Consider the following 17,404-nt stretch of genomic DNA (forward strand, 5'->3'; position numbering starts at 1 on the left):
GTCCTGGGACTGCGCCCAATCGATTTCTCTCGCAAAATCACGTCGGATTAGTGTCAGAAAGAATTTATTCCAGCACTTTTCAAAATCGCGAAAGTTTTCGCCAAAAATACAAAGGGGTTAGCCTTACTTTTTGTCTTTTTTCGACCAAAAAATTTTTGGCCTCAGATTCGATTCGTGCGACCCATCTCTGACTAATTGGACCCCCAGAAACTCTGAAAACGCAGCGGAAAGAGTGTGAAACCAACAGGAAAGCAATGACGACGAAAAGATCACCAGCTGAGAAATATGAAGAACTCAGGTTCTGGTTTTCTCCCTGTAACTTTTGACCGGCTGCTCGCAGCGTATTGGTACTGCGCTCCATTTGATTGCTTCCGAAAAAATACAGCGATACAATGCATCAAAGAATTTCCTTTCGCACTCTTCGAAATCGCAGAAATTTTGAATACAAGATCCAAAGTGGTGATCCTCACTTTCTCTCCTAGCGTGAAACCTTTTATCTGAGAATCAATTTATATGACCTGTTTCTGCCCCATTGGACTCACAGTAATTCGAAGAAGACATTCGTAGCAGCAAATCAACAGCTCAGGAAATTCAAAGAAAACACGGAGAAAATAGTTTTTCTATGTATTTAATCCAGGTCATATGAAATAGTGACAATACAATATCATACATATTCTGCAGCGTTCAGTCGCACATGGTCTGTGTACAAGCCAAATCTTAAGCTACGTTTCAATTTAACTATAGGCAGTATTGCTCAAGAAAATATACGTTTCACACCTTTCATCTAGTATTATTATAAGATATATTATGTTAATCATATTTCTACACTACCTTCTGTCTCCCACTTTAATATCATTGGCAACGTATCAAATTACCACCCACTGATACTTGAATACTTGTTCGAAAACTAAGGCATATTGAATAAACTGATCTTGAACTGATTGTGAGACCGAAACTTTGTGCCTCACAACTTCTTATTTTTCTTATACCTCTTCGGAAACCGTGTGCAAATTATATTCGTTTCAGCTCAAACTTTCCATACGTTGTTCGTAATGAGTTGAGACTGCACGCAATCGATTCCTCTCGCACAATCATGTCGATTTAGTTTCGCAACAAATGGATCCCTGCAGTATTTTAAATCGACCAATTTCTGATCGACAAAATCTAAAGGGGTTAACGTGCCTTCTTTTCGAGTTTTCTAAATTAGATGAGTTTTTATATCCAAATTGTTTTATTGGACCTCGATTAGACCAATTGGTCCTTGTGGAACTCAAAATAAGACGTCTTAAACATCGAAGAATCAACTCCTGAGGAAATATGAAGGGCTTCCGTCGAGTTCCGGCTGCTACTCTTGATCCGGTGCTCGCAGCTTATTTGGACTGCGCGTAATCGATTCCTCCTGCAAAATCACGCCGATATAGTGCATCAAAGAATTATTTAAATACTTTTTTAAAGTCGTTAAAATTTGGACGACAAAATCCAAAGGGGTAGCCTAACTTTTTCGTGATCTTTGATGCAAAAAAACTTTATTGCCAGTATCACTGTCGAATAGGTACGATGTTTCAATAGACCACTTGGAATCTAAGTAAGCAACTATGACAATTTATTTTTTATTGCAAAATTTCATTGATTCATCTAATGCATTAAACAATCAAATTTCGCGTTACCTTAAACTATGCCGGTTTCTGCACAGGTCGAAAGAAGTTTGCCCGTGTCTCTTGTTGTATCTAGTTTTGTGCCTCAACAGCGTCCTGTAACAGAATTAATCAAGCGGTTATTTATTTTTATTCTTTGGCTAATTTCAACACAAAATTGCTGGAATGAGGAGCAAAACGTCATGTTTCACCAATTGCATACATACTATCACAACATTACTGTTTCATTCACCAAGAACTTTTGTAGTATCGAGGAAATCATTCAGCTCTATTATGCGAATCGATTTCAGTAATAGACTCACGATCAGCACACGCACCCAGCTATGATATTCGGAAATCTATGGGCCCGCAATTTATAGCGCATCTCCCTAGTTTTACGTTATGCTCTTAATTTTTCTATTCAGCGTGACGTATTTGTATTTCTTAAGATATAGTTCACCCGCCTAATATAAGTATTCTTATACTCGTGGATAGAATCCTCATTTTCGTTTCTAAGATTGTTTCCATCCAGTTTTCTATGTCTGCTGTTTCGAACGTGGTTTGATTTTTCCTTCCGTTACGGTACCTTCTTCTATCCTCAAATCGTTCCGGTAATAGAAGCAATCTTCAATCAATTATCAATCTTCGCTCTTTTAATTTATTTCCACAAAAAAGTGTCGCAGCTATCCTCCTCGCTATTTTTCTTCTCGAATCAATCGTAAGGATCGGCCGATTTTAACTAACTTGCGCCTCGGAAAATTTGTACATTTATCCATGTGTATCAGTAGAGATATCAAGCCCGAGTAAATTCTCGGTGGTGAAAATAATGGGGAAAAATTATAAACCTGAAAAACAGGATAAGCCAGAAGGCATCTTATCCCCATAGCGTAAACCGAAGGCAATCCCATAAAATGAAAACTTTCAACCCCCCCCGCTCTGCGAAAGATATTCGTTCGGGTACCAATTTGGCGCTGCTACTCGTTGTGCATTCGGCTTAAACCAGCCCAAACTACGTATATCCCCGCGAGTTACATGGCGCGGAAATACACAGCGATAGCTTCTAACCCATTTACCTAAATATCTTCAGTCACCCTGCCGGCGTCTCCTCCTCTCGCTCTATCCGCCACCCATGCGAGTCCGCGATTCTATCCTCGTTGAGGCGCAGATAGCGGTGCACAGATCCACGGAAACGGTAACCCTACCCCCAGCACAATCGAGTAGCTAGTCCGCAACGTGCCGGCGGGAACCGCGCGAGTGATTTTACGACTACCACTAGCTGCGGAAGCCGAACGTATGGCAGAAGCAACGTAAATTCCGTTAGGTATACCGGCGGGAGGGAAGGGGGGGGGGGGGGGGTGTTTTGTCGCCCTGCGGGGTTGATCGCGGCCGCGGGATCGCCGCGTCTGAAGAAGAGAACTTCCGCGAATGAGAATAAGGGGCTTTATTTTTAAGCTCCAGCAAGGTCTGGGAGCCCCCGGGGCTTTAGTGGCGTCATAAAACGCGAGTACATAAATGAACCGAGTCAATATAACGGCGCAGTCAGAGGTTTAACTTTCCCTCTTCATGCCCTCGTCCTCCGCCTTCTTAAAATTTACTTCTTTCGAATGACCCAACCGCGGGTAAAGACCACAAGCAATTCAGTGACGGCCGCAGGTGCATCCGCTGGTGCCTTCCAACCCCGTAAGACGGAAGCGCGGGTGGACGCAGGTATAAGATTAAGCAAATCGCAGTTTCTCCCCGGTCAATGGTTCGGAAGCTCCCTGGCGGCCTGGGCTGGGAATGTAAGCAGGTTACGCGGCGTCTAGATACTAAGGGGGTAGTGATACAATTAGATGTGATCTTAGCGCCATAACTCAGGGCTAATCTCGGGGTCTGCGGGGTCCAGAGGTCCTGGGGGTCCGGGATTCGGCGGATCTAGTGCGGCCTGCGGGGTCCCGGGTTCGGCCCCGGTCGCCCTTCCGGACGAGCGCGACTTACTTCATTATTCATCCCATTCCGCGGCGGTTATCTAACCGCCACCCCGGATGCTCCTGAACCGCGTGAGACGCCCACAGCCAGTCGGGCCTGCCTGGCGCCGATTCGACGGTGTGAATTTGATGGAAAGATTACCCGTATCTCGGCCTCTCCATCTAGGCCGTTCTCTCCGAAGGTGTCGACACCACGCGTGATCACCGGACGCCAGGAAATACGTCGATAATAACCACCGAACACGTTTCCCGGTCACGCTCAACGCGCGATGGCTCATTTTCTACCGTCTTAGTACCTGCAGCCGTTATCTCGAGACTCGAGGAGAACACTCCCAAATCCGCTATGGTTTCCTTAGGCTCGAGTCTCCGCCCGGCACGGTACGAACCTGTCTCGTCTACCGGGTGCGTACATCGCTACGTAGTCGTGTATCCTTTCCAAGATTAGCAATTGCCAAATTTCAGAACACAGTCCAGTCCAAGTTCTGTGGACGAAACAGCATCGTTCATCATCGTCACACGAGCTAGCCACAATTGCTGGTTATAGGTATTCTCAAGTTACAGTTTCGTTTTCCATTTACACTAGTAAAAGAACGTAAAGACTCGAATTTCAGAAGACGGAGGTGTCGGGTGACGGAGTACGAGGGTTTTCAATCAGGTCACCGGGTACACCCTGTCCGGGATAATATTAGTAAGTTTTGGTCGCGAAGGTGGTGAGGACTAGAGCTAGCTAGAGAAGCATTAGAGGATGATCACTGAGCGCTGAGCACGGGGCACTAATCAAGACGCATGATTATAGGCCCCAGCGCACCCCGGAGTACCCCGTGGTGTTCCGCACCTCCATTCGGAAAGTCCTAGGAGCTGGAGGTTAGGATACCGGGAGAAGATAGTAGATTACAAGGAAAGACGGACGGGAGACTTTCCGGGTTTGCTTGGTTCCCATTCTACGACGATGGGCTCGTCATTTCCGGAACTGAGAAGAACAAGGAGCCGGAACACCTTCCCGCTTCCGCCTTAAAAACAGTTTAAAAAACTATCCGGCAACTGGAGCTCAACCCTCGTCTCAGGTCGGCGCGACAACTCGACCATTATCCGTTTACCGCTGGTCATGAGAGCGTAATACGCTAACCCAAATAGCGAGAATATGGGTCAATATTATGTATACGGTCGCACTGTACGTTCACACTGCAGCACAATCACCGGCAGACAATCGCGCGTAATAACGTTAACGCCTGTCGTAATAGTCGCAGTTAATCCGTGGTCACGCAGGACACGTAGTGACAATTACCCAATCGCATTATCAAACTTTGAATGGGTGAACTGGATGCTTGGGAGGATCAGGTCTGGAGTTATTTCTTGTTTTTTTTTTTTTTTTTTTTTCATAATAGATTTTAACAAGCAGCTGATGATTTTTCAATCCAGTAACAAGTGTCGGAAGCGAGGATGCCAGTCGCGATTAAGTGTCGCGTGGCATTCTAATTTCGTGGTAATGTAACCAGTCTATTTGAGGTTGCGTTAAGCAAGTTAGCATAACCCCAACGTATCGCGTTAAATTATGCTCGGTGCTATAACGGTTTCCACACGCGAGACTCCGTACGAACGGAGTAAGTGCGTGGAAGCGGGTTAATTTGCCTTGATGAACGTTGCTGCAGGCTCGCCGTCTGGTACACGCTGAAATCATTCCTTATTCCCCGCATACCTAAGTGGATACCTCTTTGCCCGTTGATCATTTTTATACGATCTTCTGATCCAGATGAGTGTCGTCCAGTGACAATGCATGTGCGCACACTATCGATCAACAAGTGAGTAATCGCTCACTCACCTTTTGATCTTTCTTGCTATTTTAGAGATGGAGTAGAGTGCAATTGCCTCACGAGCTAAGCAGTTCGACGAAGCGCGATCGGAAGGAATAAAATTCCGCTCTTTTGATATTCCGGTAAACGAAGCATCGGATTTTCACGGTGCACGTTCCGCGGCGATGCTTCTGAATTTCCATAACGAAGAGAAGGTAGACTCGAGCGCAGGAAACCGCTAAATGCAGCCGCCCGATATCAAAATTATCTAAGCATCCATAGACGGGAATTAGGCAAACACGGTTCGCATATAGACCGAGCGTAATATAAGTCTGCCATTCCTCCGGAGCACTTTGCACGTGTGGATGATCCTCCCTATCTCGTCAGCCCTGCCAACCCGAGACTGGCTCGTTTCCCTCGGGTTAGTGGAGAGGTCAAGCGAAGAAACTAATATTCACCGCTCTCTAATCTTCGACGGTATTCCTCGCTTTTCGCTCATCCACATTTACGCCAAAGGACGATGGGGGATGAGGGACGAGTGAGCGGAGTCGACGAAGGGTTCGAGGATTCTGCACTCAGCTTGGAATATATTGAAAGTTGGCCTCCCCGTTAGACGTCAGAAGCACACCTATGTGTGTTTGCTTTTATTCAAATTGTAAGTTAGTGCCGGTGAGACTCTGACGTTTCGGCTTTTAGCGAATGGAAAGAAATGTTTCCGCTAAATGGTGTGATCCCGCATGGAAATGAACACGTCGAGTCACCCTGTCTTCAATATCGGGGCGAAGAGGCTCGAGAACGATTCGCTAGCGACTACGGACTCCTTCTTACCGAGTCTTTTCTCGAATTTAAAATCAGATTCACCCTACGTGTGTGCGATTTCAGCGTCCACCTTTACGTTTTTACAGAACTTACAGAGAATTCAGCATTTTTCAAAGCTTAATACAAAAACAACAGACTGATCTCGTAACTCAAACTATTTTTTTTTTTGCTGAAATTACTTATCATCAAGCTTCAAGGAAATATAAAAAATACGACAAGTACTGTTTTTACCTTGACGAAAATTTGGTCGAAGCCGTAGGATGGCTACCCTTATGTGTTGGAACGTCTTGGTAGAGTTTTTTTTCTCGTCGTTTGTTTTCTGCAGAACAGAAGGTACAAGAGAAAGTTCAGTGAAACAGCGCTACAGACACGGTACGAAACAATAAAGGTTTATGAAAGACTTAGGCCTGGTTTTGGAATGATAATCGGTTTATCCTATTCATTCATTACCGTAAAGCGGAAGTTCTTCAGCGAAGCACTTCGTTCTCCGAACGTTAATCCTATCTCGGGTAACAATTGAAGTCATACTTTCAGACCGGTATTCGCAAAGGAGATGGAGAAGTTTTTTTAAACGAGATTTCCGAAGGATTTTTCCGACGTACGAAGTCCTCGAGTAAGTTTCACACACTCCGTGGATGCACGCATAGGGAAAAGGGAGATGGTGGCCTGCAGGAGTGTATCAGTTCGCTCGGTGAAACGGAGCGCGGAAAGAGAAGAGAATCCACATTTGCATACTCGTCAGCTGTGCTTCCTTCAACTTTTCCGTGACACCCCCGAAACTCCGAGTTCCCCTGCACTCCCGACTACACACCCAGAGAGCAGCTAGCCTGAGTCTCGCATACGCTTAAAGGGAGGTGGCGGGTAGGTAGGAAGCGAGGGAAAACTGGCGGCGGCGTAGGAAGAGAAAAGCAGCCGCGTGTATTTCTAGCTTCGTGATTCATAATTGCAAATTTCCCAGCTTTATTTATGCAGGCGGCCCCGGCAACCGGCGCGAGCAAATACACCTCTGGTTTCCTAAGGCCCGTACGCGGTATATGCGCCGCCCTTAGGTTCCTTAGAGAATTTGATATATGGGATAGCGCACCTTCTGGGAATTATATCCGACTTGTATTAATTTATATTATTTTACCTCCGAGGCTACGCATCACGGCCAGGCTAGGCTGCAGGCGCGGTTTCTAACGGAGGCACACGGGCAAAGATCGCGACTATAACCGTCTCGTAAATCACCTTGAAAATAATCGTCGACATCGCGGGCAAGTATAAACGTGTACAGACATCGTCGTCACACCGTAGTCGTAAACTCCCAGCTTTGTGCCCGTGAAAGCCTCTTTTATTATATTTCGACAAAGCGCGAGCATCGAGAAGAGATTAGGAGATCCGCCCACCGCCACGCTCCTTTCCGCGGCCTCCTATCGAGTTATGAAAATCTTCCCCCTCTCACCTGCACCCTCGACACAGTCGACTCACGTCCCGTGCGAGGCCATACATTTTCACTTTGGCACACATGTCGTCCTCGGCGACAGCGACCCCCTGCAGGCCAAGGGGCGAGGACTACGCATCCGTACACATCCCACCCCCGATACACAAAGCACCACCTTGAGCCTCTTTAGCTGAGAAATGGAAATACAATGATGCGTCTCTCGTTATGCATAATGCAACGATTTGAACGACGAATATTATACGGTAACGTTCTCGCCGCCGTACCCAGCACACGCGACTTCTTCAAACCTGCGTAATAAAGTGCCGAAAGTGGAATAAAAATCTTCTAACCTCTTCGTCGTCTTGCTTATTTCCTTTCGAACAGACGGAAACTGGGTTGAATTTTATCACCGCGATACCAGTCTCTACTTTTCTTCGTACAAACACCCATATCGGGCTGACGATGAACTCGAATCTTCTTCTTCACTCGTAATTCGAGCCATTTTACTACGAAAATACCGTGTTTCCAGTTAGCTCCGCTAATCGGCGAGCAGCAGAGGAAGTAAGTAGTTACTTTGACCGTCGGTAAAATATGGATAAAAAAACGCGAATCGCGACTCGTTTGCGAGATTCAACTTTGCCTTTTTTTTCACCCCTTTTGCCGCAGGACGCGGCGACGCTGGGCCCATAATCACGTTTGTTTTATAGCCCGTTACGACGTCAGATATTTTAACTAATTGTATAATTGCTTTGAAACAACCCCCTCAGCAGCTCGACTCCCCAGCATCCCACCCACCGAGAGGCATTCATCCTGCAGGAGAGGCTGGCAGTCCTTTCTCCTTGACTCTTTCGTAAAAAGGGTTGCTCCGCAAAGTGACGCCGCGGTTACGTTTTAAGCACGTCGTAAACAGGGCCGTTTCTTCGCGGGAGGTCAATTATAGTTGCGCGTTGGGGGGTCGCCTTCCTTTTTCTTTAATTCACCCTTCCCCTCCTTTTTACTACGGTTGTTTTTTTTTTTTTTTTTTAATTCTGCTTTCCTCGTCATCGGTTTCAGTGCTCTCTTTAGCTTTTTCCACGTCTCAAACCCCCCCCTCCCGCCAGACGCACGCGGGACTTCCGTGCGTATATAAGACTGCGGAATGGGATCTCGGGGCGGTGGTAAATCGGGAAGGGATCCCCACCCCGAGACGGGAACGGGGCTCGTTCGCTTCATCAAATATTTGCTCAATCACCGCAAAGACATTTCACTAACTCGGCTACTATGGATCGGCCTTGTCTCCTTCCTGGTTAGACGCTATCCTTACGCGGTATTCCGTGCCCGAGGAAGGGTTTTGCATGAAAAGTCACCATTGACATAAATCTCATGAATATATTCCCGTCCGCTCGATCGGGGGACGAGACGGGTTAAAATCGCAACAAAAGACCCACTCGCTTTGCCTCTTTCGCCGCTAGTTTGCGAAAAATTTTTATTTTTTTATTCCTTTTATTTTTTTATTTTTTTTAATTTTGCAAATCACGCCTGCCCCGAGGGGTGGACCGGTTATTATACGGTGACAGAGTCAGCCGATCCGTCGCGCGATTATAAATCAGCTCGACCCGCTTAACGCCCAACGATTTCAAGGAGTTTAATCTAACGGGGAACATATTCCTTTGATTGTACGAATGGAACCGCGGCTTTTGACGACCGCTGAAATGGCTCCCTTCTATCTCCCTGCCTGCAAGGAGCGGGAATCTTATCACTAAGCGCACCACTTAATTCCATTCCCAGGATCAAACGCGGACCCGTAACGCAGCCAGCCCGCGTCACCCGAAAGGATTGCTTCTGCGAACAAAAGGTATATATGCCGAGTTCACGCAGACGTGTAGAATGTTCGATTCCGAAGTACCTGCGGCGTTTAATTAAAATCTCTTCTTCGACTATCCTAAATTTTTTCAGCCTGGTTGCGTAACAACTTAACAATTTACTACTTGTTTCTCTTTCCTCTTTCTTCGCTTGTCTTTCAGCGGATATGTTTCTCTTTTTAACTTTTCGACCGCGTTCGTTTCGGACCGACTGGGTGAGACGGTAAAAATTGCGGTCTCTCGGGTGACGGTGGTGTAGAAAACAAAAAAAGAAAAAAAAGGACAAACGGCGTTTTGCGACAGAGGCTTAATTAGAGAAGGTTTTTCGGTCCCTCCCCTGCAGCCTTCGGAAAATCACGCTACGTGCGACCTGCCGAGAGGACGAGGAGATCGAGAGAGGATACTGAGAAGGGCGAATAAGAGCGGGACTTCTGAGCTCTGCGGGTGGGAATTAGCGGGGCTGAATTGATCAAAGCTGTTTAACGTAGCGCCTTATTAAAAGAGAAGAGAGAGAGACGAGAGAGAAGGGAATAGAAAAAAAAGAACATAAAAAAAAAGAATAATCCATAATCGCATTCGAGCCCGAAGCCGCCAAGTTTTTAAGACTCTCTCACACCGCGTTAAGTGCTTTTGCTGGTACAAATCTCTGTACCAAACTCGAGCATACAATACATCATAGTAGAGGTATAAATATCAACTCGCACATTGTATACCAAATTGTAAAAAATATCTCTCATAGACTATGTCTAGAAATAAATTTGCATTTTTACAAATTATAAAAACCTGTCAAACTTCCGTATCTTTCGCCATTTCACAAAATTCTCCGCTTATAGATTGAACGTCTTATATTAAATCCAAACCGGATAAACTCAGGCTGCGTAACGTTCGCTGGAAAATATTCGTTGTAGGCGGTGCAACTGAGGCAGTTAAATGCACAACCAGTTTTGTTTTTTTGTTTTTTCGAGTGTCAGTGATACGCGAGCGTTGCAGCCGAATAAAGTCTCGGATATTAAGATCCGTGGAGGGTGAGAACGACAAAAAAAAACGATGAAAGTGAAAGAGGAGGAGAAGAGATGTCGGTGATAATGCGTCACCGAGTCACAGAGCGTCTTTAGGACTCTTCATTTGTATTTTAATTAGTGTCGTTATGCTAATTATTCGCCGTTACTTCTTGTTCTCCTTTTTTGTATTCCTATTGCTTCGCCTGCGCCGTCGTTCCTTCTTACAACAGATGGTCCTGCTACTGAGAGATCGCGATGATTTGCCGCGCATTTTCAAGCAAATTGGTTAGACAAACCGAACAATGCCGCAGCCCTTGACTTACACTGATTCATGAACCCCTGAGAGACGTTGAACCGTGAACCGACACCCTGGTGACGTTGAAAAGAGATGCGGATCCTGAGAGGAATAGAAATGTGAAATTTTACCGACTGTCACGAAGGGGTGTAAAGCCATCTTCATTGACTATAGTTTCGTCTTACGAACGAAAATTTGAAAAGAAAACTGGGAAGTTGAATCAAAGTCGAGTTATACGTGATCAGAGAAATCTGTTGACGATCCGTTTCCGGGACTGATTTCTCTGTGTTTTTTCATCCCCTACGCGTTATTTTTTCGCCTTCCGTATTCCCGCGGTGTGAAAAAGTAAAAATAAAAGAAAATCGCCGGGGAGGAGAAGAATAAACTTTTGGTTAGAGTCGCGCGAACTTCTTTAATAATGCAACTCTTTATATTCACGGTCGTTTTTAAACAAGCCCGGGGCTCAAGATTAGGCGAGAGAGCAGTTGATATCCGGACGTAGGTAGGAAGCGAGAGAAGAGAGCCGGGAAAGTGGAGGGCCAAATATGCCGCTACAGTTACGATCTTTCTTAATTATCACGATTGCCATTGTGTTGCCACTGCGCTAAATGTAGAGCCCCTCCACGACAATAACAAGCGCGTAGTCATGAATTGCTAATCTTGCATAACTGCGCGTATAACCGCGCGTCCCGACGCGACGCCCCTGCAACGCCAAAAGGACCTTTGTCGTCGTCGCGACGCTTCGCGGCTATTTTTCAAAGGAAAACCCCGAGAAGTTGCAGCCGGGGGCTTCGAGCACTTTTAAAAAAACAATTATACCAGGCCCGAATGATTCCCTGCGCCAGTTGCTCGAACGTCGACTCGACCCTGATCCTGGAGGAAGGATTTCGAAGGAGAGCGGGGCGAAAGGCAGAGGACAACGGCATCCCAATCATATTTATGGGTTCGACCGGCTCTTCCCGATTTGCGGGATCGCATTTCGCTTGGCGTGTCTCACGTGAACCGCGGATTACGTGGCCAAATAGAATACTTTACGATACGGACTTTATATAGATAGAACTCGCTCCTCGATCCTCCCGCCCCTTTTCCGATCCACCTATACAGGGTGTCCCCTAAGTTTCGTCCCGATTAGCCAGAGATCCGAAAAACTTAGAATCCCGTTTTATCTCTATACGCGGGACATCGTATCGGCCAATTGACAAACGAGTCCTGAGAAAAGGGACATCTCGTTAAACACGAATCCCGTGACGAGTGATCGCCTTACGGCGTTTCGTCGAGATCGGTTGATGGCAAATTACTCGCCCTGATTCGAAGGATACAGACAAGAGTACGAACGCTCTTTCGACCGTACCAACCATGCGGACATCCTGTATAGCTGCAGGATAGTCGGTAGGACGAAATGAGGAGCCTGGCATAATCTCAGCGCAATCGTCCGTGTAGCAAGGCAGCGGCGCTGTGACTGGATTGACATCGCGATGCTCCGAAGGTATAATAACCATTCGGTTTCATCCAACTCAGCGATTTTCCTTCCTGATGCAATCTAATCGCGTGATGGGGTTGCGAGATTCGAAAAAAAACCACACACACACGCACACATACACGCGCATTCTCATTGCCCGCTCGATTATCAGCCGCAGCGACGATTCGCGGTTTTATTTGTCAATTCGTGGTTTCCTTCTGGTCCACTTGAAACTAGTTTATCCGTTTGTGAATTCAGTCGAAGGTATAAAACTATACGGTATTTTGTGGGAAACATTTCAATTGAACGAATCAATTTTACTCTCAAATAATAAGACAGTCGATGAATAACTTTTCGTTTCGAATAATTTAGCCCTTGATAACACAGATCTGTAATCAAAAAACTGCAAGTTTTTTTTTTTTTTTTTTTTTTCTCACACCGTTTCTTATAGATTTTCATTCACCGAACCTGGAAAAAATAGTCAAAAAATTCGAACACGCATCGCAAAAATAAATGGGTGTGCAGATTACCTCCTGATTCGTTGATTTCTAAACACAACTGATCCACGATCGAGAGGCAAATTGATAGGGGTTAGAAATCAGCCTTCCGTGCATATATTTATGCGTTAATCCGGTCGAACGACGAATGCTTAAGTATATATATACATATATAGGTACGTATCTGCCGAGTCCTCCCGACTCGACTCAACTCGCGGATCCTTTCCTCTCCTCTCTTTCGGTTGACACTTAATTTCCGTTATTCGTACGTAGCGGTGGGTGGTGGCACCCGTTTTATGCCTCCTCTCGACGCACCCTCTCACCATCTCTTAGTTACCCAGCCGCCACTCCGGGTGCCTGGCAATTGCGTCGAGCCTCCACCGGCGGCACGTCCTTAGACGGCAGACAACAAACCGAAACACCCCCTCGGCGAGAGAGTCTCGAAAGGCGAATGAGCGAGTGAACGCCCCGGAATGAAATGATATCAAAAACACGAGTGTAAGCAACGCGCCACGCGCTTCGCCGACGTCGTTGCTCCGATAGGCACCCGCTCTACGTCGACAACGTCAGCGGATGAATTTCCCGATCCGCGTCTCTTTGTCAACCGACTGTACTCCCCATTGTCGCCGAAGCCGAGGAGGACCGGGGCGTTGGTTAACCCGGCTCAATACCAGCGGATTATCATTCGCCCCCGAATCCACCCCGCAAGGGGTGATCTCGAAAAAGCGCAAAGAATCCGAGAAGAAAATTGCGGGAAATCTGTTCACCCTACGATTAATTCGTTCCAGGTTTGGACTCCCAGCGATCTCTGTCCGGCTCGTATTTATAACAACCTTGCTACAGAGATATGTATGTGGAAAGTAAAATCCGCGATTTCGCATAAATCGGCGCCTCGAGGCGATGTCTTGGACCGATCGGATGTGCGCTGAGCCATTGTGTGGAGCTCGCGGAGGTCAGCCAGACGTCTAAGGGAAGGAAAGTCCGGCGTCGAGTCGTCCTAGCGGTCCGGGGGCTTCTCCTCCTGCTTCTTCGCATTCAAATCCCTCGCATCAATATTTTATTGCGAGCACTCCTCATGTAAATTCCTACAGATTTTACGACAATGTAATCCCCGGGACGCCTCGCCAGCTCCGTCTACGTCGCCTCGCCTCTCCGCACCTCCTTATACCACCACCACCACCGCCCCGATATACGTAGGGGGAGATTTTTATCTCCAAGACTCGACGCGACGCGGACCTCAGCCTAGGTCATGCTCCGAGGATCACCGTTCGCGGCTTCGCCCCAACCCTCGACTCCGGATTAACGTCGATTCTATACTTTTTATCGCGCGGAAAATATTCGACGTCGCAGGTGGAGGAACGGCGAGAGACCGGATGACGGTGCTTCTTTTTCGCAACACGATTTGATCAAACCGGAACACTTGTATTCGTTCCTAATTTCTTTGGATCACCATCGCGATACCCCAGTTTTGTCCGATTTACAACGTTGGAGTGAATTCCTAAAGACCGCATGCTTCGTCGTCCGCTTGAATTTAATGCGCAGCTGTTTGCCAGGGCGACCCATGCAGTCCTTAGGAATTCACTCCGTACATCATCTGGCTATAATCCGAGCTGGCAGACCTGTGTCCTGCGGTAAATATTCAACGTCGGTGATACGAAGACCCGAGGAATCAAATGATCGTGTATACCCAGTTCCTCACGATCTGAGAAACCGGAAGACTTCTTTTGGTTCGAGATTCTTCGTCTTAGCGGGGTTATCATACCTATTCCGTCACATCGGCAGATCATAGTCCTGCCATTTACACTTCGGGGAATACAGTCGGGCAATATGCATACGGCCATTCCGCGGCGGGCTGTTAAGCAGTTAGCGTTATAGCTGCTGGATGGCCCGGTGCGAAATGTTGGATAGGTGGAGGAGGTACGGTGGTGCAAACTGCATATCGGGCGCTCTCCTCATCGGCGTCTGAATCTCCTGCCAGCTGGCAGGTTGCCGCACCGCACTTTTACCCTCACCGTTGCGTTCGTTGGTTCGTTGGTTGGGTTCGGCGCGATAGCTACCCCTTCGAGGTCCGGAGGCCCGCGAAACCTCTCGCGAAATATTAATTAACGTTATTAACACCCCACCTTCGAACTACGGTAGCGTTCGCCCGCTAGCTCGCTGCTCTCGCGAAGTGAGCGGGTGCCTCTCCAAGGGAAAAAACCCATTATCGTAAATCATCGTTTTCCAATAACGCTGCCAGGCCTCTTTGCCTTCGCCCCGTGCTTCCATCCGTCCTTCCTTCCTTTTTTTTCCATTCCCTTTCTTCCTTTCTTTTCCCTCTCCTCCTCATCCTCCTCCGGGCTCACTGCTGTACTCGTACCTACTAAATATGGGCCAGCATCGGGCCACCGGGTGAGCCGCCGGAGCGCCGGGCTTATGGCAGGCATATTTAATATTTAAAGCTCATCTGTTTTTTACTCCCTTTTTTTTCCTCCTCTTTAACCGACGGTGAAGCAGCCGGTATTTCATTCGTTTGTTCACCCCCCTTCGCCTCCAGCCCCCATCCACCCCCGACGGCCGATGTACTAGTGCCCGATCTTGCCCCAAACCCCCCAATCCCACCCTCGCCCTGCTGGAGGCAGTCCCTTCGATTTACGAGCTTTACGCGTATACGCTTTACACGCAACTTGGAAAACTTTTCAAAATAATCTCTTCGCGCCACTCTCGCTTGTTTTTAAATCATTTTGATATTTTCTTTTTTTTTTAGAGGAAACAACTCAGCGTCTAGATCCAGCCGCGATCATTTCATTTAACACAAGTATACTGTGATACGATTTCACGAACGTTACGCATATAAAAAAAAAAAAACCAGCAAACACACGATTTTTAATAACGTAAAATTATTTCATCGCACGTCGACTGGTCAGAAGTCCGAGAAATGAACCAACCAACTTCGTAATTTCTTTTTACTTCCAACAAACCTCAGAGTGTGAACCGATTTCGTGCGGTTTCGCTGATGCATACGGCAGGAGGCAGGAAGAAACTGGAATTACCAAGTTGCTCCCGGGCACCGTGTCGGCGACCGAGCGAACGAAGAATAAACACAAGCGAAGAAAATCTTATCCAAGAAGTCGGGGGAGTACGGGAGGTTGGTATAAGAACGGTGCCGGCGGTGCTGCCAGAGTCTTTCTCTCGTTCTTGGCGGCTCAGCATCAGCATCAGCAGCAGCAGCAGCAGCAGTAGCACCAGCAGCGGGCGGATTCTCCTCTCCTTCCATAATTTGATTGTTTTAATTAAATTTCGCCGGGGAATCGCTTTACGCTGGGCACACTGCGGCGCCAGGGCCCAGGCACAATGCTAACTATGACGTAGACCGAATGAATTGGGATTGGAATGGCAAATGGGTTGCGAAGGGTGCGGCGACTCGTTCGCTTTAAGTGAAGGAAAAAAATCAAAACCCGGATACTGACGATGAAGGAACTACTCACCGCTTGGTCTACAGTCCCAATGATCCACACTTCCTGTCCAAACGGTTCGCCAATTTCTCCATTTACTTCGTTCTATCGTTGACGCTCTCTGTTTACTCTTCAACTACAATGATGCAAAGGAAAAATTGTCAGACATTTTATCTCAGAGTAAAATTTGGATAGGTATTTGGGCTACTCACCGCTTGGTCTACATTCCCAATGATCCACACTTCCTGTCCAAACGGTTCACCGGCTTCTCCGTTTACTTCATTCGATCGTTGACGATCTCTGTTGACTCCTCAACTACAATGATGAAAATGGAAAATTGTCAGTCATTTTTTCTCGAGGTGAAATTTCGAATGTATTCGTTCAGACACCATTCTGCCAACTCTTGTGAAGATACCTACAGTCTTTTATCCAGGTAGCTGAGAATTTCTGTTCTTGGACACCACGGTTAGGTTGGCTGGTCCGGGTAGCGAATTAAAAACGCCCGTGGGGTGGAAGACGGTCCTCTTGGTATGCCGAAGACGGACCGTCTAAGGTCCCGGTTAGTTGGTCGGGGCTACTTAGTACTTTATATTTTGTTTGTTCCTGGTGGCATTAGCCCCTGGGGTGATTGCCGGCCGGGGATTCCGGGCGGCCATGATGCTGTTAGCACTCGCCGGCGTGCCTAGAAACCCTGATCATGCACCAGTATAGCTCTGATACGCTTCCGTCTCGCGTTTGCAGTGTACTGCGGTCCCACTGGTTCCTAAAAAAAAAACACAGAAAAAATGTCAATGCGATTAGATTTGATATTCAGTTTCGCGGTAATTTGCAATCACTAATGGGCATATAACGTCGCGAGCGAAAGCTATACGTACAGAAGTGTAGGGGTAGAAACTGGCAATGAAGGGGGGGAGGGAAAGGGAGCCTTTGGCCACGAGGAACGCTGTGGTTGATGGTTGTGACGCGTAGGCAGTACATATTTCCTTAGATATTGGAATTTGTCGCGGTTACTTGGAATTATCTTCCATCGAGAACTATGCCGCTACACCGATCCAGCTCTTCTGAGGATCGTTCGAATTAGCCGTGCCGTTTGCCGAAATCTCGTAGATGGTATCTCCCTTCCCTCTTTTTATTTTTTCATTCGGAAATCGCGCGAATGAAATTTTGTCGTCAAACCCTCACCACCTCTTCCCACCCCTCCGTTCAGACAAAGAAATCTTAGGCGGAAGAGGTGCTCTCGAGGTAAT

At 47.0% G+C, this 17,404-nt stretch overlaps 1 protein-coding gene and 1 long non-coding RNA gene across 4 annotated transcripts in view; one reads left to right on the top strand and one right to left on the bottom strand.

Annotated features, from left to right (window-relative positions):
* The window catches only part of LOC107220271 (AT-rich interactive domain-containing protein 1A), a 270,178-nt gene that overhangs the window by 158,158 nt on the left and 94,616 nt on the right, over positions 1-17,404 (top strand). The gene's annotated exons all lie outside the window — the stretch shown is intronic.
* Positions 651-17,404, bottom strand: part of LOC124294650 — a 119,434-nt gene continuing 102,680 nt past the window's right edge. Inside the window, exons 3-7 of the long non-coding RNA XR_006904581.1 lie at positions 16,577-16,920; positions 16,370-16,472; positions 16,191-16,293; positions 1,668-1,751; positions 651-1,399 (exon numbers count right to left, since the gene is read on the bottom strand). This is a non-coding gene — a long non-coding RNA (uncharacterized LOC124294650). The remainder of the gene's footprint in view (positions 1,400-1,667; positions 1,752-16,190; positions 16,294-16,369; positions 16,473-16,576; positions 16,921-17,404) is intronic.

Source organism: Neodiprion lecontei, chromosome 5 (genome assembly GCF_021901455.1).
Source record: "Neodiprion lecontei isolate iyNeoLeco1 chromosome 5, iyNeoLeco1.1, whole genome shotgun sequence".
Taxonomy (NCBI): domain Eukaryota; kingdom Metazoa; phylum Arthropoda; class Insecta; order Hymenoptera; family Diprionidae; genus Neodiprion; species Neodiprion lecontei.